Below are 26,148 nucleotides of genomic sequence, written 5' to 3'. Positions count from 1 at the left end.
AGCTGATTGATCTTTTTCACAAATGTCTTATTTTATACCATTAATTACTACAACCTTAAACATTTTAAATTACTTTGACAAAATGACATTAAAAAAGTTAAAATCCCTATTGATGCCAGCTTTTTGCATACAATGGAATTTTACTGACCCTAAATCACCAATAAGAACTGCTTTTACAATAAGGATAAAAATTAGGCAAGTTTGAAATGAACATTATGAACAAAACCTTTTGTCTAACATATACTCTGATCTGCTGCTATACAGCTCTATCAACAGAATAAGTGTTATAATTTTAAATTCTAAAAGGAGTTCTAACTCGAGTTTACCTAGAAAGCCAATGCAGTTACTATCACAGTAGCACCAGTACATGAAACTGTTAAAATTAGTAATTTTGCTATGACAAAGGTGGCACACATGTTTTAAAGCAATACTGATTTTTCATAAAGCACTACAAATTAATAATGTCAGATTTTAATTTTTCCCCTAGAGAATAAGGACAAAAACAACAAATGAGTTCGAGCATCCACTTTTATTAAAGTGTAATATTATGCAAAATAGAGTGGCCTTGACCGTCTCTATTGTCCTTATCAATTTACAGGACGTTCAACGCATAAAACTGAGGACTGCAACTGCACTGTAACCTGCAGGGATTCACTGGGGAATTATTTGTTAGTACCTTTGCAGTTCTCATTTTAACACACTCTTGATGCCGTGCTCTTCTCAGAAGTGCTGTTTTGTTTTTCTCAACTGATGAAAGGTGTTTCTGAAGTGCACAAATCCATGCATATTATCATAGTCTGCTTGATCAATATACCAGTGGGTACGTACCTTTATTTTTAGAGGCTCCAGGAGACATTTCAGAACACTTGCATTTGTCATAACTTTTCTTGTTCATTTTATTTTTCCTGCAAACTATTGTTATTTTGCTTGGTTTTGTTACATAAAATTGCCTAAATTAACTTTTTTATTTCTGTCCTTCTTCAACACCACTGATGTTGGTATTTATGCAGTTATAAAGTACCCATAACATACATTAGTTACTATGTCAATGAATATTCAAAATCAAATTTTTTTGTTATCTCCTGCTAAAGCTGTACTTGAACGTAATGTTAGAATTTAGGAACTATGCAAGCAATAGATGATTACGTATTGTTATATTAATTTTATTATGGTGTTACACACCAAAGATGCAGACAGCCTTTTTGGTTCAGTAGTGATATCCCGTGTATATTTTCCCCGTCTATAAACTAATTTTGTCAGAATGATTGGACTTTTCACCTTAATACTCTTGTAAACCCTGATTTAAATAGGTTGTATCTATAATGGACAGTTGCAAGTGCTAGTGAAGTGAACATACCGTAAACAGTGAGCAAAACTAAAATTGTGAGAGAAATAACAGATGAAATGAGCAGAAAAAAGATCCTTACTGTCACAGACTTAACTTTTTGCAAGTTATCGAAGTAAGCAGCAGTGATTTATCATGCAGATTTTTTTTGTTTTATCCAAAAGCCTATATTCAGAAACATGCACTGTCATCTTATATAGGGGGCGTCCGCAGTAATGTGACACATCTCCTGACTTCCTCATAGTAACCATAAACAGCAAGGCCACCACCATGAAATAGGCCCCAAATAGGTGACAACAGAGGAGGAAGAACAAAAACAAAATGGATAAGAGAAAATAGAAAAGGAAATGACTTTAAATTACTATTTAAATAAGAAATGTAAAACCGAATTTAAGAATAAAGCATGTGTAACACTTCCATAAAAAACTCAGGCAGTAAAATCTTCGGCAGGACTACAAAACATGAAAGTACAACGTAACCTGAGTCCATGAATGAAACAAAATCTAAAGCATTAACTGTTGCTATTGATTGCAAATTAGATTACAGCAAACTGCACAATAAAATAATTAAAGAGAGGGCGCTGAGAGACATCATTCAATGAGATTTGACCGTTTTTATACATTACTTTCACATGGGGCAATTAATTTTGATTTGATTTATGTACTTTATTAATCACAGAGAAATAGTGTCATATATCAAGAATTTATATGAAAGACTCAGGTCTTCTCAATTTGACCAGTTAAGATGTTGTAGTGTAGTCTTATTTACCAGATTCACTGGTCATCGCTGAACTGCCTTGGTTAACACTAGAATTACCAGAGCCTACGAAAAAACTCATAGATCCGTCCCACCTTAAATCGCTTCTTAAATCCGTTCGCACCCTCCACCAGCGTCTTTGTCTTCTAAATGTGCAGATAAAGACAAGCTGCAAGCAGCGAGCTATTCTATCCCCCCCACCGACTTAGAACGTGCACGAATTTCTCCCAGCCCATGCCCTTGATTGATTATCTGGGAGTGAAGTGGAGTTTTAGAGTGGGAAATAATAGACCGTTATTTGGAAACACACACATTTCATGTGTATTCCGTTTCTACAGTAATCTGTGTAAACACCTTTTTAAAACAGAAACATTTTTTCATATTCTAGTAGTAAATGACAAAATGTAGGCATAAACTATACAATGTATGAAGCCTGAAGTCCAAATATCAAAGAACGCTTTCACAAAAGCTACAAATATAACATAACAAGTGCGCTTTTATTCAAAAATATAACTGCAGAAAAAAAAGCCGCCTTAGTGTGCGACATTGACACTTATTTACTAAGACTGCCGCCGTGGTATCAGTTTGCTGACTGGGAAAAAAAAGGTCACGAGTTCGATCCTGCATGACTCCCTTTTGAGAAGTGAAGTGCTCTTATTCTTACTATTTTAGAATAAAAAGATACATTTGATTTCAGTCCTGTAACAGCCGGTGTAATTTATGATACTTGTAAAGGTTAGCTTTGTTTTGTTTTTTTTTTTTTATTCACTTTTCATTCTCTCAGTCGCGTTCAGAATCCTTCTCTACCCCAGAGACACTGCTGTTTTTCACATAAAGACACGCTATAGCTCTGCAGTGTACTTGTGACTTGCATTCTCGTACCAAATACTTGCGAACTAAAGTGTCTGCGTGCACTTTTCGTGGCATTACACGTGTATTTTTTGAGCATGCCCGGTGTGCTCAAAACACAGGAACATACAGTATGTTGATGTAAAAGTATAAACAAAACCAAGTGCACTTTTATTCAAGACTATAACTGAAGAAAAAAAAAGAAGCAAGTTACAGTAGGCGGTTGATATGACAGCTTGCGTGGTGCAATGCTAAGAACTGCTGATTTCCGTTCCGTGCTATATAAAATCATCACATTCAAATGTTAACAGTTCCCACACGCCCCAAAGGACCGCCCTTCCTACATTTACAACATGTGTACTTGTTGCAGTGTTACACACCTCTCTGTGCTATGGTTCCTATTACACTGAACAAAGCACCTTTAATTTGCAGCTCTATTCATTCTCTCAAAACACCACGCACATTTTACAGTAATTCCCAGTTATGTCCACCACTCACAGCCACGCCCACAACCATATAGAACTGATTTCACATCAGAGAATTTCCAGTTCCAGCATAAATTCCCACAACCCGATCTGACGCTGTTTGTTTTCAAATAATATTGCATTAGTGCGATGATGTTTTCACATTTATTGTCTTTCTTTCAGGTGTGTAAAAGAAACCACAGCAGAGAGAAGTGTGTACATTGTAACAGGTACACAGGTTGTAAATGTAGCAAAGATGATCCTTGCGTGTGTGTGATCTGTTAACATTTGAATCGGATGTTTGCATATAGTGCTGTCTATATCAGTGCATGCAAGAACATGCAGGTGGCCAGTTTGCTGTGTGCTACAACATGCTGGCAGTGATCAACGCACATTTTAAAAAAAGAAAGAGACAAATATATGTGACATTTTGAAGAAATCATCAGAAACCAATCAGAAAACATCGTCGAAGTAATACAATATTGTTTGAAAACGAACAGCGACAGATCGGGTGTGTGAATTTATACTGGCGCTGTTAGAGTCAGATCAGAAGCTGAAAAAGCTGAATAAGCTCCTGTTCTGACTCTAAGTAAAAAGCATGAATTAATTAATTAAACTTAACGATTTACAGTGCATACCAATTTATAAATTTTATGTCTGTTTGAGGTTAAAAAAGAAAAAAAAACACTTCCTCCCCAGCAGGGAATCGAACTCGGGTCCTCTGAGACACGACAGGGGGTGGCTACGCTCTGAGTCTATCCATCCATTCTCCTTCCGCTTAGCTGAGGGTGTGTTCCAGCTACAAGTGCTCTGAGTCAGTAAATCATAGCGTTACGCCACAGAAAGCATTGCAGCCATACTTGAACTTTTGTAAAAGAGTTTATTTGAGTTTGGACTTCAGGCTTCACACATTCTATAGTTTATTGCCTACATTTTGTAACATTTATTACTAAAATATTAAAAAGTTTCTGTTTTAACAATGTTTTTAACACAGATACTGTAGAAAACGGAACACACATGAAATGCGTGTGTTCCAAATAATGATCTATTATTTCCACTCTAAAACTCCAGCACTTCTCCCAGATAATCAAAGAAGGCATGAGCTGGGAAAACTTAGTGATCGTTCTGCGACAGTGGGGGATGGAATAGCCGGCTGCTTTGCCGCTCATCTTAATCGGCACATTTAGAAGACAAAAGAGAGGTGAGAACGGTTTAAGGTGGGCGGATCTACGAGTTTTTTCGTAGACTCTGGTAATTCTAGTGTTAAACCCATCGAGATTAATTGAATGACATATTGTGATTGATCCTGGTTTAAAATGTTATTACCTTAACAGCTGTTAATGTATTTGTTTTGATGTTCTGGACTGATTTGTTACTCAGAAATACCAGATACACACATTTATGAATCAGGAAGTGTTAAGTGCAACATAATACAAATTTTTTTTCTCAATACGTATTCTCAGGCCGGGATATGCTTATGGTTGTGCTTAATAGGGAACATTATAGAGGTGAAAGAGGACCTTAACATATTCCTAAACCCAGTGAGAGGCAATTCCAAAAACCATGGAGATACTGTGTCCATTGCCTAAAAAGCCTCCATCATGGCAGGACCTGAGGAAGATGATGAGATCTCCTCAATGCAGACAGAATTAAATAGGTGTAGGTTTTGTCTTGGTTTCGCCTCTTAACAATATTGTATAGAAGTTAGGGACCATTACCCTCAAAAATTGCCAGACTAAATGGTTTTCAATTTTGAAAAAGGGAACAAGATCAGTTAATGATGGGTCATTTTCCTCAGCCTTCCAGGGAATGTCAGGTATTTTTGAATGGATACTCTGGTGAATTGTCACAACCTCACATGTAAGAGGAACACTGTGGAATCTGCACAGGTAGTTTGGTAGTGCTGTGTATAGATACTTTTTGGATTTGGAAAAGCTTATGATGAGGTATCCTGTGAAAAGTGCTAAAAAGTATTCTCTTCAGCAGACATAGTATAGGGAATGGGAGTAAATTGTGTTATGAGACTTTTTTACTGAAATTTAAAGTCAACACATGATTTAAATGTGGAAGAACCGGCAAATGAAGTATAATGCACTGTTTAAAAATTCACTATGATATTTGAATTGGAGATCAAAAACTTCCATCCATCCATTATCCAACCCGCTATATCCTAACTACAGGGTTACAAGGGTCTGCTGGAGCCAATCCCAGGGTACAAGGCAGGAAACAAACCTCAGGCAAGGCGCCAGCCCACCTCAGGGCACACACACCAAGCACAATTTAGGATTGCCAATAGCACCTAATCTGCATGTCTTTGGACTGTGGGAGGAAACCCCACGCAGACACGGGGAGGAGAACATGCCAAACTCCAAGCAGGGAGGACCTGGGAAGTGAAACCAGATCTCTTAACTGCGAGGCAGCAGTGCTACCCACTGCGCCACCATGCCACCCTAAACAAAACCAATGTTCTTAAACATGTTTAAATCCAGTTAAGGGTCATGGGTGGGGAGCCAGAGGCTTTCCAAGTTAAATCAAATTAATGTTTGGGTAATTAATTTTTGGCTACAGTTGAAAGCAGCAGAAATTATAATAGATTTTCATGTCCAATATTGAGATCCTTGTTTATCATTACTAATTTTGTAACTAAGAGGTAATGGACCAACAGCGGAATATTCATCTACGACAAGATGGGTAACTGTACTTCATACTGGAAGAATACAAGAATCCCACCTCCTTGTATCATAGAGGAAAACCCAAGGCTGGGAAGCAAAATTAGGTTTACCTGTGGGGGACAAAACCAAAAGCAAGAAGGCAACCATTTGGTCTTTATAAATAAACCATACTGCCAGCATTTATTGTTGGGATCACCTCATGTACAATATTTTGAATTAAAACAAAGCTGTAAATATTTTCTCCTGGCCTCATCAAGGTAAAACAAAATAAACACCCAGACATTATGGCCAGATATACTCCTCTGAGTTACCTTACCTTTATGAAGATTTTGTTATGAAGCCAAAGCTGGCTTTGGGCAGTAACACATAACAAACCAAGTTTTGTAACCCCTCTACAATCAGCAGTAGTACACAATTGAATGTTACGCTGGGTATATGGAATGAAGAACAGAATGAAGAATGAAGAACAGAAAATGTTAAAAACCGTCATTGCGTTGTGCTCTACTGTCCCACAGGACTTTTTACAATGATTATAGAAATGTTAAGTTAAAAAATAAATACAATAAAAAGTTACACCATAATAAACATATAAATACTACGTACTAGTTGAATTTTGTCAGTTATAATGTATTATAAACCATTTACTTAAATGCATTTATTATAAGATGAATCCATGATGATAATTTATAATAAAAATTAATATATTATATATAATGAAAAAATAAAACAGTGAAGTTACTCAGCTATATTTAAACCAATACCTTCACTAAAGACTCATACAATATCCTTTCTTTGTTAATTTAAAAAGGAATAGCAATTATAATCCTCACTGTCAAAACAAAGCCTAAAATATAAAATATGCTAAGAGAAAATGCTGACTTTGAATGTTTCATGAAATAATCCTCTAGCTGATTGTCCAGTGGAAGACAGCTTTTTCAAATGGACAAAGCCCTGCTGTGCTAAGATGATTGAGCCTGCTTTCACTCATCACTTTGGAAAATTAAAGCACATATTTCTCTGTCAGAAAAATAATATCTATCAATTAATACTGCCCTGACACAGCATAAAACTTGTTCAGTTTATCAATCATCATAGATTCCTCCTTTTTCCCCTTTATGTAATGCTTCTTTAGTTTATGTCAAGTTCTATAGCTTACATTAAAATCTACGTTCTCTTATGGAATAATAATGTGTGATATTATACTCGTTCTAAATGTTAAATGCCTTTCAACTAATAATCAAGACACCCTTTTTGCCCGTCATTCCCATAGACTTAAAAACACCTTAAGTACAGATTCCACCATCTAAATAAACTTAGTTGATATGTAGGGTCGGGTCCTTCCCCCAGTTCTAGAATAACCAAATTAAAATATCTAGTTTAAAAGTATGAGTAAAAACATTTCCAGGAGAATAAAAGTACCTCTATAGGTCAGTAGGCAAAAACAATTGTTGTCATGGTAATAAGCCGGTATAATTATGGTTAATTCTGCAAACAAGCTGGAGGTCCTAAGATGGAGGTTGGGTAAAAATACAAGAAAAAGAAGTGATTACATGGTTATTAGAAGGGCTGGAATCAAGATTTTACATTAATAAAATGAAAATAAATCAGGGCAATATTGATGAAATGCCGTGATCTTAGTTTTTTCCAAATACTAAGTACAATAATATCACCTGTTAACAATCTTCTGAGAATAAAGCTCCTTCATGATGAAGTCAGTAAAACTTGCACATGCGAAGTTTCTTAACAAATCTGCCTAAAGTGCTGTGATAGTCGTTGTGCACCCCTCCATACATAGAATAGTCATTGTGAGTCGTTGATACTGTGTGTGCTGTGAAATGTTAAATGATTATACATGAGTGCTGTTATGTCATATGTATTGCAATTATTTGAATGCTTTTATAAGTTATTATTTCCTCAGTATCTCACAAAAATGTAAAATAATATCTTTAGCAACTAAAATAGAGATTATAAAGAGGGTGGATGTTGGAAGAAAGAAATTCCATGTACAGTAGCAGAATCAGTGGGATAAGCACATAGCCATGAATGAAGCTGGTGGTAGAGCATCGAAGTGGGGACATGGAACTCCTCTTCTAAAATCCATTGTTCTATGTGGGTTGCCACCATTGAGTCTGTTCAAGGATTTAAGCTTTTATCAGTCAACAGGGTTAGGGAAGTGAGGCAGATGTGTTGCCTCTGACCCCAAGTGAAGTGTGAGACATACAGGGTAAGGCAAAGTCAGCAGTGTGAACGTGCAGGAAGTGGAATTATGCAAATCAGAGAGAGTGGAGCTGCATGGAAGGAGCTGTGTGAGAGGATGGCCAAGGAACTAGGTGGCAGAGTCACCTAAAACAACCCTGCACCAGGGTCATTGCAATTTGTGTTATAATATGGTAATTCCAATTCCTTCTATGGTTATGATAAGAGCTCCATGGTGAAGCACATTTTAACACTAGAATTACCAGAGGTCTACGAAAAAACTCGTAGATCCGGCCCACCTTAAAACTGTTCTCACCTCTCCTTTGTCTTCTAAATGTGCAGATTAGCACGAGCAGCAAGCAGCCAACTATTCCATCCCCCCACCGCCGCAGATCGTTCACTAAGTTTTCCCAGCTCATGCCTTGTTTGATTATCTGGGAGAAGTGCTGGAGTTTTAGAGTGGAAATAATAGATCGCTCTTTGGAACACACGCATTTCATGTGTGTTCCATTTCTACAGTAATCTGTGTAAACACATTTTAAAACAGAAACATTTTTCATATTTTAGTAGTAAATGACAAAATGTAGGCATAAACTATATAATAATGAAGCCTGAAGTCCAAGGATCAAGTAAACACTTTCACAAAAGGTTCAAGAACGATACAACACCTTCCGTGGCGTAGCAGTAAGATTTGCTGACTTGTAATCAAGAGTCCCCGGTTCAATCCCCACTCACTCCTATATTTGCCCGTTTTCAGTAGTGAACTGCTCCTTTTGTTATATTATACAGTACACACATACAATTTGGTTTGCGTCTGTAACACACGGCGTGCATTTATAGGACTTGTAAAAGTTACCGTTTTTTTACTTTTATTCTCTCTAAATCACGGAGGGGGGGGGGTGATGTTAGAGCGCGTGAGCTTATTCAGTGCTGCAGTATCAACGCACATGTTCATCTTTTTTATCTTTCATTAATAGCGCCAACATAAATCTACACCCGATCTGACGCTGTTTGTTTTCAAAATAATATTGCATTAGTGCGATGATGTTTTCACATATATTGTCTCTTTCTTTCAGGTGTGTAATAGGAACCACAGCATAGAGAGAAGCGTGTACATTGCAACAGGTACACACGTTGTAAATGTAGGAAAGGCTATCCTTGCGTGTGTGTGTGAACAGTTTAACATTTGAATCTGATGATTGCATATAACGCTGAACTTACTGCTCTGTACTATTCTATCCTCTGCTTGTCCTGGAGTACAAAAGAAACAGCATACAGCAACATGTGGGGACTGGCAAGATCGGGAAAAAAACACGCAGTCACTGATTACAAACCGCAAGATGTTATGCAAATGAATATGAATAATATGAATAATGTTGCATCCGTGCCACCAAGTTTTCCGAAATGTACTATACAGGTCATAAAATGAATAATTCCAAATATCATATATACCTACGTCTGTGTTTTTTTGTTTTTTCGACATCATACACCATTGAGGTGGCACACTAATTCAGCATGAGCAGGAACACTCAATAAAACTGAATAAAAAAAAAATCAAGTGACGGCAGATTCGCCAGTGTTTGTGTGTGTCAGTCTTTATATCCTCCAGATGAGAGAATGTCCAGTTCCATTGTCTCAAAACACCACCCACATCTCCAGTTATTCCATTTCAAATAAAAAATAACCGCGTCAGATCCCTGGTGGGGGGTCGTTGATATGTATCGTGATCGTGATTTAGAAAGAATAAAAGTAAAAAAAACGGTAAGTTTTACAAGTCCTATAAATGCACACCGTGTGTTACAGACGCAAACCAAATGTATGTGTGTACTGTATAATATTAACAAAAAGCGGAGCTCACTACTGAAAATGGCAAATATAAGAGTGAGTGGGGATCGAACCGGGGACTTTTGATTACAAGTCAGCAAATCCTACCGCTACGCCATGGAAGGTATTGTATCATCCTTGAACCTTTTGTGAAAGTGTTTACTTGATCCTTGGACTTCAGGCTTCATAAATTATATAGTTTATGCCTACATTTTGTCATTTACTACTAAAATATGAAAAACGTTTCTGTTTTAAAAATGTGTTTACACAGATTACTGTAGAAACGGAAACACACATGAACTGCATATGTTCCAAATAGCGATCTATTATTTCCACTCCTGGAGTGTGCAGGCGTTGAACAGGTGGGGGGTATGTGTGTTCTGGCACCACTCTGAGGTTGATTGGGGTGCTTGACTAATCGTGCATTCATATTCAAATGCAAGTGTGCCAGTCAAGTGCTTACACCTCGGAGTAGATGGAGCACCTGCACCCACTCTGGGGTATATAGGGGGAGCCTGCAAAGCAGAGGGGGAGAATCAAATCAAAATCGAAAAGGGAGAGTAGAGAGAGCAAAGGATTGGAGGTTAAGGATGGCAAAAGAGGCGGGACTAGGAGAGTCCGTGTCATGAAGAATTGAGGCAGGTAATTGGGAGTATGCCCTGGTGAAACAAGTGGCAGGCCTGTGTGTGAGTGCAGGGCTGGAGAAGGTGGCACTCCTTAGAGCAAAGATTAAGAGCAGCCCTGTCATGTAGCAACCCTTATGGATGCTGATGGACTGGCTGAGGGGAGAAGTTTATTGGGGTTCTTCTGGGAGTCCTACTGATGCTGAAAATCTGGCAGTAGGACACTGAACCCGGGATGAGTAAATGACTGCACCTGTCGGTAGGTGTCTCCTCATGCGGCAAGGTCCTGATGGGATAAGCTGTGGAAACACCAGATTGTAGGAAGAGGCACTGGGGCTTGTGACTGTTTTAATGGAGAAAACTGTCTGGGATTTTACCTTGTTAATTGGAATTATTTATTGATTGTTCCACTTGACACTTTGGTTTTATGGATTTATTTATTTAATGAAGAATATCTTTTTGTGTGTCATTTTGGACATTATTTGGTTTTAATAAAAGAAGTTTATACATCTGCACCAACCTCTTGTTGATTGTGTGTATCCTCATTTACCTGGCTTATCTCAGTTTATGACTATTGACGGTTCTGGTTTCACGAGGGTCCTGGAAGAAACCAGGGATCATGGAGCCAACCTGGACCGTCACATACCTGTGTTTTCAGACCAATCCAGTTTGTTTTTTATCTGAACCACCAGGTAATTGTAACTCTGCCCCCCTTCCATGCCCCCCCCCCCCCAATGGTAACTGGTCTCAGAGGCTCCTTGGCACGCCACCAACTCTTTTGTCTTGCTGATATAGAGCTGCACATTTACAAGCTGAATTGAAGTGGATTAATCTATACTGTTACATGGTGTGTAACATTTTCAGGATAGGTTGGCCCTCAGGAAATGGACATCTTGATACTAGCATTTATGGTAGTTGTCAAAAAACTATTCCAAATGGATGTCCAAAAGGACATGCATTTTAGAGTTGTAATCATAAACTGAATTCTGGCTGGATGTAATGGGCAAAATACCATACCTACAGTATAAGCAGGTACTGGATCTATAATGGGAAGTAATCTTGATCCAATAACCAGAGATTACACCTTCCTTCAAAACTAGGTGCATTGGATATAAAAAGGTGACAATTCACTCCATGTCTGGAGCTGAAACCTGAAGATTCATACTCTTTTTGGGAAAGCTGACAGCAGACAATCCATTCTCTTTGGGAGCTGAAAGCTGATGATCTGCTCTCTTTGGAGCAAAAAGCCACCTGCTGTTTGTGGAACAAAAGCCTGTAAACTTTTTTTTTTTACCTCAAAAGCTACTCTTCATAGAGTCTGGAACTAGCTATAAGTTTCATTTTTCCAAGCTAAGCTCTGTACCAGTGACTAACCTCAATCTAAGAAAACTAAGCAGCAGCATTTTTTCAAGAAGAAAACTTCAACACTTACACTCTTGTGCTAGAAACATTAAAGCTTTTCCTTAACACTAGAATCCCTGAAGCCTACAAAAAAAACTTGTAATCCCAGACCACCTTAAATTCCTTCACACCTCTCCATCAGCGTCTTTTGTTTTGTAAATGTGCCGATCAACACAAGCAGCAAGCAGCCTGAAGTGTCCCATCCACATAACGGAGCTCAACTCAGGCAAAAAGTTCTCCCAGTTCAAGCCAAGGCTCCTTTATCTGCATATGAGGGGCCTGGAGTTGAATAGGGTAAATAATACAGTATATCGTTATTTGGAATACATGCATTTCATGCGTGTTTCCGTGTGATCTGGATAAGTGTAGGATGAAAGGAAATGCGAGGCAAGAAATGCTGAACACATACCCAAAGCAGAAACTTTTTCCATGTTATACTAATAATTATTTATACTATTTCTTAAAACTGAGTGTGCTTCAGTTACCTTGATATCATTCTAATGGATTGGAAACTCCCGTACAGTGAAACATAAGGAAAACAAAGTGAGAGCCTTACCAAATTATTTAATTATTGGTATTGCCAAGGGAAAAACTAGTACATAATTAACTGACTGATTAACATCAATCCATCAAGTCTTCTACTCACATCATAAACATTTCCAACAGGAGAGACAGGGCAGGCTGAAGATGATATCTAAAAAAGTCAGCCTTCATACAAATGTCTTTAGTACATATGATAAAAGCAAATGACTCCAAATAGCACCTTAAGTCACAAGATATCTTACAAATAGGCATAAACATAAGATTTCCGTCTTTCACTTTTAGGGACCTTTGGAAAAAGAAATAACCCTGAAACCACTTAAGTATATTTATCCTTTCACCTGCCCTTTCTGAGCTCTTAAATAGTAGCTAATGCTTAACAGTGTCAAAAGCTTTCGGTAAGATCAATAAACAGTGTTATACACACAAACTTGTCATCTACAGTAGCTCTAATATAATCAATAACTGTTATTGCAGCTGTCATTTTACTGTGTCTTGGCCTAAAACCAGATTGAAAGGTACTCAGAAATCCAATTTTTTCCAAATATTTTTCAACTGAAGGGAAAGTTATTCTATGTCATTTGATAAGTCAATAAATTTAAAACAAGTCTAAAGTTGTACATATTCCTCCCAGGAAGATGATATAAGCTTGCATCCAGAATTAAAATGACTTAAGTTCTAACTTAGTGGGTAAATGATGTTATATACTATTTGAAACTGGAAAAAAATCAAATTTGCACTTAGAGGATCTGTACAAAACTTTTTCAAAACCTGGCAGGATCTAATCAATAACATTTTAGAATAAGTATTTAAATTGAGGAAGTAGGTTCTCTCCCCTCTTTTACTTCATTTATCTTTATTCATTTATTAATTTATCTATTCACTTATTTTTACTAGCATAATGTTTTACACTGCTGGCCTAGCTCTATTTCTCAGGGGTGGGGGTTGACTTGTTTCAAACCCTTTTTTTAGTTACGTGTATGGAATGTTATTTGATTTTAATAAAATCAATAAAATCAAGAACAAATAAAAAAAGTAAAATGACTTAAGTTATATTTCTAGAGTTAACATTGGCTTAATAAAAAATGTGCTTAGTGCACTAACAATGATTATTAAATGCAATGAGCATTAGTTCTATGTAATTTTCTTTTTGCTTTCTTTAACTTAAAGTGAAACTAGAAATATTTGTTTTACATTGAACTCGCTTTACACGTTTTCTAAAATTTTTGATTCCAGTTCAATGATCCAAGTCCCAGTGCCTGTCATGACAGCACTGGGCACAATGTTGGAACCAAATCTAGATGGAGTGTCAATCCATTGCAGGGAACACACATTTAATAATTCAGTATTAAAGTAACTTTTTGTGCTCTTCACACACATTCTTGGACAGGCAACATGGTTTAGTGGTTAAGGAATCAGACTAAAATAAAAGCCAAACTGTATAATCCTGAGCATGTCACTCTTGCCTTAGAAAGTAATATAACTTGACTCTGTGCCAGAACAGTGACTGGAAATGGCCAATCAGTGTAGAAAAGTGCTTCATAAAATAAACCATATTTGTTTTAAGAGTGCTTGCAGGTCAGTTCTTCCATGATTACATCGGTATTCATTTATCTCTTGTTATAAATAACCAAGGCAGGGAGTGTTGTATATTGTCAACTGGAACTGCTTAAATGAACGCAATGAACAATACAAACATGAAGTGGAAAAAAGAGCTTCTGTGGCTGGTTTGTCTGCTGTAGTCCATCCATTTATCCATCCATCCATCCATCTACTGCATAGATCCACTAGTAAACTGAGTGCTTAAGAGAAGCCAGCACAGTTGAAAATTGTGAGAAATTAAAATTGTTGGCTGAAAGTATGCAGTGTCAGTGTGTAAGAGAGAATGTGCAGTATTGTTCATAATGGCAATTCTATTTCTCTCCTTCACTACTACCTGCAGGGGTTTATAGTGTGTGTCCTATAACTGAGCATGCCCTTTTAATTAGCTTGTTGATTCGATGGGCCTCTCTTGAAGTGGTGTTAGTAGCCTAGCACACCACAGCATAGAAAACTGCAGTGGCCATTTCAGAGTTATAGAACATGTGAAGGATGTCACTTTCACAGTCTCCTAAGGAAAAAGAGCCTGTGCTACCCTTTCTTATATAGATTCTCTGTGTTTTGAGACCACTCCAACCTGTCATTAATGTGGACACCCGAGTAGTTATAGGAGTGGATCACCTCTACATCCAGTCCTTGAATAGTGACTGGACATAGAGGCTTTTTGGTGCTGTGAGACTCAATAACCAGCTACTTGTTTTTGATGATGTTAAGATGCACACAATACGCTTTGCACCAAGTAACAAACTTCTCCACCTAACTCCTATACACTGTTTAATCCCCTTTATCAATACACCCATTATGTGCAAAATCATCTGAGAATTTCTGCAAGTGACATGACCTGGTGTTATTTGTAGTCAGCAAATGTACAGAGTGAAGGAAAAAGTAGACAGGACTGTTCATTGTGGTGCTCACATCTGTATCAGGAACACAGTCCTTGAGTCTCACAAACTGCAGTCTGCCCAACAGATTATCCATTATCCAGGACACCATTGGCACATCTACCTGCTTATCTCTGAGTTTACATCTTAACAGGGATGGCTGAATTGGCTGAATGTAGTTTATTGACCTGGAAGTGCTGCCGGAAGAAGCTCATTGGGCATCTGGAGTGCTTCCAGGTGTCCTATAAAAGGAGCCAGCCACCACTACTCAGGGAGCCAGAGTCGGGAGGAAGTGGACGAAGCTTTCTAGGAGATGACTGGAAGCGGAGAGAAGGAAAAGACTGTGCTGTCATTGTGGACATTATTTGTATATTGCTTGGAAATGGTTTGGAAATGGTAGATGAAAAACAAAGGTATGCTGTGTGACAATTTGTGTCCTGCCTGTCTGTGTCTAGGTTAGGGCGACTGTATGCGCTCTAATGGTCTACAGCATATGTGATAAATAATTAACTTTATCAAAACTCGTAAAGAAATTTATTAGAAAGTATCAGTTTTATTATCAACAGCAACTCTGAAAAAATGTAAAGAAATTGTTTACTTTTTTCACCAGTAATATGACCAAAACTCTCCATTTGAATGAGAGTCCTAGAAGCATGACACCTTGCAGAGTTCAGGATTAGAAGAGAATGTGCCACAAATATAACATGTTTCTTTTGTGCTGTCCAGGCTTGTAGTACACAACATATATAGAAGTTGGTGACAGTTTGTGCTCAGTGGGTGGCAGAATGTCCATGTACTGCTGTCCTGAGAATCATGACATATCGGCTGCCTTCGAGGCTACTATCCACATTACTACAAGATCCTGCAGGTTTCACATCATCCAATTTATTGTCACTATCTTGATCACTGATATTATCATCAAAATATTTATCTTGCTACAAATCTAGTTGTTTCAAAACATCAGCAGCTTTATAACTTTTTTGAGAGGACATAACTACATACTCTCTATTAATAGCACTATTTTCCACAAGCTGCTGCCACCACCAAAAATGAATAAATAAATCTATGATTGTTTATGAGATGGCAGCACTGTAATAGGTAACTAAGACTTGGTAGCATAGCTTACCAGCAAACTGGCTGTATCTATAGTGGCTGTATACTGAGATTCGACTTCTCTTGTATGCCGCATTTTGACAGACTCAAAGACATACGTCTTAACTCATACCTCATGTTCGAAGTATTAAGGGGAAGTGCATTTAAGACAAAGCCAGGAAGCACTTCTTTTTGCAAAGAGCTTTTGAAATCTGGAACAAACTACCAAGACATTGTAGTTGAAACAGAAACCTTGATAACCTTTAGGAAGTATCTAGATAAGATATTGAGACAACTTAGCTACTAGCTAAAAAAACAAGCTTGATGGACTGAATGGTCTCCTCTCCTTTAATAGATTTCACATGTTTTCTTATGTTTCTCTTCTGTCTGTTTGCAGCAGTGAGTTAGGAACTAACTCTAAGATCTACCTAACCTCTGTGTCAGAGAATGAGTCCAGTTTAGGCTCCAAAATAAAATATTAAAAGAAAAAGCTTGTAAAATCAGGGAAACTTCGGAAACCCTCTAAATTTGTCTTGCCAAACTCTGCAGAGGCTGCAGATTTTCATCTTGTCTTTTATGCTGATTCTGTATTTGAGCCATGATCATAAATCCATAACCCTTATATTTATCAATAAATGGTATTCTTATTTTTATTAAACAATAATGCTTCAGTTACACTGATGTAGGTCTAGCACCAGGAAACCCCACCTACGCAGAAAGGTAAGAAAATAAAGTAGGATCTATTTGTCCAATTAAGTATTGACATTACCAAAGGCAAAACTGATAATTAAGTGATTCTTCACATCCCATTGTTTGTACAGTACAATATCAGAGATGCTTTGATGACAACACCTATTATTTAACTGCTACAGATGAATGTCAAACACAGAACAATAGGTGGTGGAATAGTCATTTAGTTTATTAATTATGCTTTTCCACCTGTTGTTTATTTGTATGTATGGAATATACTATACATCTACAAGATCACACTGTGATACTGTATACTTTATTCATTTGTAATGTGATTTCTAATACATAACCTCTTTCATATTTTCAGTTCACTGAGATTCAGAAAACATTTCTATTTTCTGTGTACGGAGATTGAAAAAAATTGATGTGCCAATGTGTCTTCCTAGCCACACAAAACCATATATTGTATAATCTGCAGGTGCACCTTTTAAATATATTTTATGATGTTTATTTTAGTTTCTGTTAATAATTACCTTTCTAGTGAATGCTATTAGAATGTGTGGTATTAAAGAGCAACAACTTCTAAATAAACAATGTTTTTAATTTATTTCCAAAACTTATCTTTGCAATATTATTTTTTGTTACGTGCCTTCATTAACATTCAAATGGAGAGTGAAAATGCAAAAGCAAAATGAATAAACCTTACACATGCCTAATATAAAATGAAAATTTAGCAAGAAAAATGTTTTCAAACATTAAATCTGAAGCCTTAATGAGGTCTCATTCTGAAAAGCCTTTTCAAGCTATATATTTATAACAAAATTCCTTTACATCTGGCCCCATGGTTTCTCCCACTGGGAGTAAATTTAAACCAAGACAGACAAATCCATTTTGCTTCTTGAGAGAAAACGTTTGTAACCGCCACCAAGAAGAGAACCGCCTCTGCAAGTCCCAATTGTTGTGTAATTGTATAACACTGAATCCCACACAATAGAAGCCCATGTTGTTAAAGCCGTTATCTATAAAGGGCGATTGAAGCCACCTACTCAGTTCACCCATGGAATATAATTTTGATAACTGCTCTCTTCCTCCCTAACCTTTTCTCGCTCTTCAAGTTTAATACCTAGTGGCGTTGCTATCTGAGTTCAAAGCTATTAGTTCACTTTTGTTACTGCGATGATAATTTGTGTAAATGAAATTACCATTGTTTTGCCACTTCCCTGTGATAAGAAAAGAGTGCTTCCACAATTCATCTATAGTGGATACAGTGGAACTAATTGCAGCAGCCTGTATTTTGTCTTTCTTTAAAATTCATATTAGGAACATTTAAACCATGACAGTAGAGACAAATCCAATTAGGTTTCAAATTGTCACTTGAAGCTGATTACATTCATTAATTCAGTTCCAAGTGTGTGCTCTACTCAGGTTTTTTTTTTAAAAATGGCAAAGAATGAATATAACACAAATTGTTCCTACTCTTTAATCCTCACAATCAAATTCTTCTCCATCCTTAACTGGCTTGTGAAGAAAACAAGCAAAAAACAGTTTTACTCTGAACAAAGTTCATATACAAGTTTGCATCAATAAACAATGCATACACACTAAAATTTTAATGATCAGAAAGGAAGGCTGCTGGTTCAAATCCAGCCAGAAGGGATCCTATTCTGCTGGGCCCTTGATCAAGGCCCTTGACTTAACCTGAAAATTGCTCTGGAGCACTTTGTAAAATGGCTGACCCTGCACTCCGATCCCTAAAGGTCATGCAAAAAGACAAGTTCCCCTCAGTAGTTAACAAAGTAAATAAAAAAAAATCAAATAATGGTGACTTCTTACTTTAACAGGGCTTGTTAATTTTTTTTTTCACATTTAACAAACTGTTTTCATAACTTTTTATAGAAAAGTGAAATATCTCACTTGGTGTTTTAAAATAATTTAAATCTATTCATAACTATATTTTTGCAGGTGAATGTAAGATTAGGGTTTAAGATGTAGTGTCCCTGTGAATTTAATTCTTGTCATACCCTCAATTCAGGTGGCACAGGCTTGCCTGACTCTTAACTGGATTAGGAGCGCTGGGATTGTTCATTTCTGAAAGTGTCTGTGTGGGTGTACGTGTTATGGAGCTCAAGTAGAGGAGAAACAGAATGTGTGCTCTCACACTTATATGCTGGGGGGGCGAGTTCTAGGATGGTTCAATTCACTTTGGAGTGGCGGCAATAACACTTCACAGACGTCAAGTGTCTTTGTCACTTCTCTTTACTGAATATTCAGTAGCTTAATAGTATACCAATTAATACAGAGCATTTTAATAATTTGAAATGATATTTATACAGTATAAAGGAAATAAATATGCAAAACTAATAATTTATTATTGGCAATTACAGAATGAGGCAATCTAGGCGCTATCAAACATCAAAGAAAAGTAAAACAATATTTTTACTAAGTTCTACTAACTTAAAATGAACAAAGTTTTTACAAAGGCTTTGCAATTTGTTCCATCCCTCCACTAGTGGCTCAGCTCTTACTACAGTCCTTATTGAAAACGACGAATCTCATCGTCCTGTTGTTTAATAGGTCAGTGTCGTGTGTCTAGTTATGCATCTTTTTTGTTTTTTGTGTACATTATTAGCCTCTAGTAATGATTATAAACATTTTTTTAACCTGCCCATCTGTCTTCTGAATGAATTTAAGTCCAGCAAAAGATTGGATGGGGCAAAAGCCTCATCAAGAGGAATGCAAACTCGATTCTATTACTGGACATCCCTCCACATACTACTACCCCTATTCATCCACACAGCATGTCTTTCATTGAAACAATGAAGGACACAAGTAGAAGTTTCTTTTTAAATCATTCACAATAACACAGTGTGGAAGGAGGAAGACAGTAACCAATTATATGTATGTCTTTATGGAAGTGGAAGGGAAATCCCCTTAGACAGTAGAGGACATGTAAACTCCACACAGATCAAAGTACCAGTGTCTTTATCAGTATCAATTATGTTTGTGTAACTGTGATAAAGCTACGCACAAAAAAAACAAGACAAAATGCTTTAATTTTGATCCACCTTTATGCACTGCACTCTTTTAGTCTGTTATCCATTATCATTATAAGAACGATTCAAATTTTTAAAAAAAGAGTGGCAATGTTTTTATTACTTCCACTTATATATTTTAGGTGCTTAGATAATAATAATAATAATTCTTTGCAGTTTCATATTACTATTACTATTCAACACACAACAAAAGAGGATTACGTATTCCAAAATGCATACCAAAGTGCATTCCAAAATGCATTTCATAGTACCGAATTGCAAAAAAAAGAATGAAATCAAAAAGTTTAAAAAAATGATGAATAAAGCTCAAAGACCCTTGAATCCCTGTGATCCTGTTAATGTTTTGAAAACTCGGTTGATTGTCGTCTGTTTGTAGTTTACACATGCTCCATGTTTCTGCATGGAATGTTTTTAACTACCTAAAATTTCCTCCAACAGTCCCAAAGATCATAATAAACCATTTTATATTTAAGTTATAAGAAGAACACTTAAGGACTTTATTAAACTTTTTTTTTTCAACTTTCAACTTTTTCATCTTTTTTAACCATATCCTTTTGGTTATAATGACACTAACTTTTAGCTGAGGCTATGCAGATACCTATATATTATTTTAAAGTTTTTAGTGACTTCATGTAACTCTAATTCTTTAGTCTCAAAGGTAATTTGGCTGAATATTCTTTTCTGGGGAAACTGACTACAGTCCATGATTTTTAATATTTGAGTACTATAGCTCTGTTCGTGAGTCATAGATCCCCAGAGTTTGAGATATTGCTTTGAGACTCATAAACAGCAATGGCTTTTTCCCCCAAGTTTTTCAGAAATATCTCCTTATAGTGTGATATGCACATAGAAACTTATTGATTCATTCTGATGGTCAAACTCAAAGTATTTGGACTGTTAACCAGTAGTGTCAACTGCATCGCAGGCAGATGGGTCACTACGCTCCCCAGCAGATGGCACTGTTGTGCAAAAATTAAATATGTAGTATACGCCGCATAATTATTTATTGATGGGTGAACACTTCCTGATCGACACAGTTGTCCAAATGGGGTGGGTTTGAGGATACGACTGTGAGTGAATGAAAAGATGGAACTCTGGAGAGAGCAACATACAATTGTCCGTGACTGAAAACTGGGTTTGGCAGATACAGGCATATAGTTTTGAAAGTTTGTCCCTGTGCCTTATTAATTGTCATTGCAAAGGCCAATCTAACAGGAAATTGTCTGCATGTAAAAGTAAAAGGCAAATTTGAATCTGATGGGGTCAGGGATATCCGGGGAATAAGGACAGTTTCTGAGGTAGGAGCTGCGATAGTTTTACACTCCAGTACATTGCGGTGAATGCTGGTAACAGTCTGTCTAGTGCCACAGAGACTTCTTGCTGGCATGAGCTTTCTGAGAAGCATGACGACTGAACCTATTTTAATTTTGCGTTTATGCAGAGGAGTAAGACTGTTAAGAAATTCTTCGGGGAATGAAAGTTGATCTGCGGGATTGTCTGTGACGATGGAGGCAACGCTGGTGAAAGTTACTTCGTCGGTAGGGATAAGTTTCAGTACTTGTTCATTAACGTGTAGCGAGTCTTCGTTGGTGACGCTTAATATAGCTCGCGTACTGAGTTGTTCCGAAGTCACAGTTGAGAAACACTTTTTTAATGAGTTTTAAGCACAGGGAAAAAAATGAACATTTGAAATATCTGTAATGTAATAAACCACCAAGAAAAGTAACATTGCAACAATGTACACTACGAACCGATCGCTGTAAACAGAAGTAAAAACAAAATCAAGCCTGGTGCATTCTTTAACCGCCTTCTCTGCCTTATGCGTCCAGCCCCGCCTTCTCTGCCTTATGCGTCCAGCCCCCTCTCTCTCGCGCGTGCGCCTGTGTGTGTGTGTCTCTCTCGCGCGCCTGTGTGTGTGTGTGTGTCTTTCTCTCTCGCACACCTGTGTGTGTGTGTGTCTCTCTCGCGCGCGCCTGTGTGTGTGTGTGTCTCTCTCTCGCGCACGCCTGTGTGTGTGTCTCTCTCATGCGCCTGTATGTGTGTGTCGCTCTCTCTCTCTCTCTGTCTCTCTCTGGCTCACTTGCTGCACAGGGAATGTGCAGGGAGAGACTGAACACGTGCGGAAATCATCGCGTGCACGGCTGCTTGGTGAATTATTGTTGGTGGGTGGGGCTCTGTGAGTTGGCATGCATGGTGCTGTCTTGCGTGCGTCTTGCATGCCACGGACGGTTTCTGAGAAGCATGACGACTGAACCTATTTAAATTTTGAGTTTATGTGGAGGCATGCCAGTAGGAGTAAGACTGTTAAGAAATTCTTCGGGGAATGAAACTTGATCTGCGGGATCGTCTGTGACGATGGAGGCAACGCTGGTGAAAGTTACTTCGTCGGTAGGGATAAGTTTCAGTACTTGTTCATTACGGTGTAGCGAGTCTTCGTTGATGACGCATAATATAGCTCGCATACTGAGTTGTTCCGGAGTCACAGTTGATAAGTCGATGTCGCCATATAGTTGTTGAACGGGATCAGAAATAAAAGGAAAACAATGTGAAGGTAATGGACGTGGGAGGAGTGTTAGAGTTGGCGGGCGGGGCTCTGTCATGTGTGCCATGGTCGGCTGCTTAGTGAATTGTTGGCGGGCGTGGCTCTGTCTTGTGTGTGTCTTGCTTGCCATGTCTTGCATGCATCTTGCTTGCCATGGACTTAAAAGGTTAACTTAGACATCTTTGTCAAATTTTTTTTTCAATATACTCAATGCAATTTCTTATCTAGAAAATGACTTCTTTTTCTAAGTATGTAAAATTTCTTTGTGCTGGGTGGTGCAAGCTTGTGTTAGGGTTGCTGGGGCAAGCCTTTGGACCCTGTAGTATTCTAAGTATATCTTTGCTGGGGTCAGTGCATGGCCAGCTGGAACTATACAGGTCTGCACTGGGACTTAAAGGATAGGGCCCCCTTTAGTCAACTCATTTCTTGTGACAAAATATAAAGTATACATGACCTTAATAATAATAATAATACATTTTATTTATACAAGGTGCCTTTCAGAGAACTCAAGGACACCGAACCAACAAACAATAAATAAATAAATAAAAGGCACAATTATAAACAACTTAAAAATCAGAAAATCTAAAAATTAAAACCAAAGAAAACCACTGTAATCATAAAGAAAAGGAAAAAGCCATTTTAAACAGATGCATTTTAAGTTTACATTTGAAGAATGAATATGATTTGATGTTTCTGAGCTCGGTAGGTAATGAATTCCAGAGCTTGGGGGCAGAACGGCTGAATGCTGTGCTCCCCATGGTGGTTAGACGGGCGAGAGGGACGGTCAGATGGATGGAGGAAGAGGATCTAAGGTTACGGAAGGGAATGGCAACATGAAGAAGGTCAGACAGATATGGAGGGGCGAGGTTATGACTGGCCTTAAATGTTAATAGCAGAATCTTATAATCAGTTCGAAACTTAATTGGGAGCCAATGAAGCTGCTGCAAGACTGGAGTAATATGGTGAATAGATAAGGTTCGAGTAATGATGCATGCTGCAGAATTCTGGACTAACTGAAGAGATTTTTAGGGAGACCACAGAGGAGTGAATTGCAGTAGTCCAGCCGAGAAGTAACAAGACTATGAACAAGAATGGCAGTGGTATGAGGAGTAAGGGAGTGGCGAATGCGATTAATATTACGTAGGTAGAAGTAAGCAGACCGGGTGATGTTATTAATGTGAGATTGGAAAGATAGAGTACTGTCAAGGATGATACACAGACTCTTGACCTGAGGTGATGGGGAAACAACAGAGTTATCAATAATAAGAGAAAGATTATTGGTTTTGGATAATGATGATTTTGAACCAATGAGGAGGACCTCAGTTTTGTCACTGTTTAATTTAAGAAAATTTGAAGAAACCAGGATTTAATTTCAGCAATGCAGTCAATAAGCGAAGGTGGTGGAAAAGAGGAAGTGGGTTTACTAGCAAGGTAGAGCTGGGTGTCATCAGCATAACAGTGAAAATTAATGTTATATTTATGAAAAATATTGCCAAGGGGAAGAAGGTAAGTAATAAAAAGAAGAGGCCCCAGGACAGAGCCCTGGGGCACACCAGAAGTAACAGCGGTGGGTTGGGATGTGAAGGTTTTAAGCTGTATGAACTGAGTGCGGTCTGAGAGGTAGGATCTAAACCAATCAAATGGAGTGTGGGTAATGCCAATCAAAGATAATCTATTAAGGAGAGTGGTATGACAAATAGTATCAAAGGCCGCACTCAGATCAAGGAGGATGAGAATAGTGATTAGGCCGGAGTCAGCAGCCATAAGAAGGTCATTGGTAATTTTAACAAGTGCCATTTCTGTACTATGAAGGGGGCGAAAACCAGACTGGAACTTTCATATAGATTATTATGAGATAAGTGGGTGTGAAGTTGGATAGCTACTATTTTTTTCAAGAATTTTTGGAGATAAAGGGCAAGTTAGAAATGGGGCGAAAATTATTGAAATTAGTAGGATCAGCACCAGTTTTTTTCAGTATTGGGGTTATAGCAGCAGTTTTAAAAGATGAGACAATAATACCAGTAGTAAGAGAAGAGTGAATGATGGCAGAAATGAGAGGGACTAGAGAGGGGAGGCAGGCTTAAACCAGAACTGTAGGCAAGGGGTCCAGCTGACAAGTAGATGACTTAGATTTGCAGATGAGATCTGAGATTTCAGAGGAAGTGGGGAAGCTGGAAAGAAGAGAAAGAGTAAATAGGTGAGTGTAGTTCAGAAGGAATACAGAGAGGATCTGACCAAGGTGCTGATGTATCCCTTGGATTTTCTCATTGAAAAAAGGACATAAGAGAATTACAGAAAGCAGTTGAGTAAAGGTGAGATGGTAAAGAGTCTGGAGATTGTGTAACATTATTAAGTAATGAAAACAAAGACTTGGTGTTACCTGTATTACAAGTAATTAACTGAGTGTAATAATTAGATTTGGTTTGGGCTATACAATCCTTGTAATAGAGTAGATGATTTTTATACATCTCTTTGTGAACAAAGAGTCCAGATTTTTTATATAATCTTTCAAGTTGCCTGCCCTTAGCTTTCAGAAGCCAAAGTTCAGGCGTAAACCAGAGGGCAGAAAAAGAAAAAGAAACAGATCTGTTTTTTAGCGGAGCAAGAGAATTAAGAATACCATTAAGACAAGTGTTATAATATGAGACCAGTTCTATGGGAGTGGATAAATTATAAAAGTCCATTTGGGAATCAATTCTAGAAGACAGCAAATTCAAGTTAATATTCTTAATATTACGAAAGGCTATGAGATGTGGAAGCATAGGAACAGAAAAGGTAAGTTTGGCATTGAATGAAAGGAGAAAATGATAGGTTATAGTGAGTTCATCTGCTGTAAGATCAAGAGGAACAACACCTGAGCAGCAGATCAGGTCCAAGATATGTCCTTTACAATGGGTAGGAACATCAGTGTGCTGCTGTTATCCAAAACTCTCCAGGCAAGATAAAAAGTCTCTAGTGAGAGGAATATTGATATTGTCCAGATGTATATTAAAATCCCCCAGCAGAATTATATTTGGAGTATTTGTAAGAAAGGTTGCAAGATCGTTCAAAAAGTCGTTGTTTGATTTAGGAGGACGGTAGACAGTTGCAATGATGGTAGGAACTGGCCCAGACAGTTGTCACACAGTTGATTCAAAAGAGCTAACAGCAGGAGCAGGCAACGGCAGGACTTTTTCACTTCTCGCGATAAATTATCACGACACCTCCTCCACGGCCAGAGGCACGGAGTTGAGCAAGTGTAAACAAACCCCGGGGGGGGTGCATTCATTAAGTTGTGAAAAGTCTTGAGGTTGCTGCCAAGTCTTGGTTAAATAAAGAAAGTCAAACTTACGGTCAGTGAGGAGATCCTGAATGAGATGTCCCTTGAACGTGAGTGAGCGGATGTTCAGTAGACCAAAGCTGACAATGTTGCTGTCACATTTGACAGTGGTGTTAGTCGACCGAGCTAAGCTGGCCAACACGCTATGGTCAGCGTTCCTTCTGTGTTATTTGGAGGGTGCCGAAAATCAGACCAGAAAAGATTTAATTCCTTTCAAGGCATCCGTTTAGAATCTCTGGTGGGACCCACGATGGATGTATCTCCGACGAGGGAGAAGTATGACGTCTGGATCGAAATACAGC

The sequence above is a fragment of the Erpetoichthys calabaricus genome, chromosome 1 (assembly GCF_900747795.2).
Source record: "Erpetoichthys calabaricus chromosome 1, fErpCal1.3, whole genome shotgun sequence".
NCBI lineage: Eukaryota > Metazoa > Chordata > Cladistia > Polypteriformes > Polypteridae > Erpetoichthys > Erpetoichthys calabaricus.
This window is presented reverse-complemented; position numbering follows the sequence as displayed.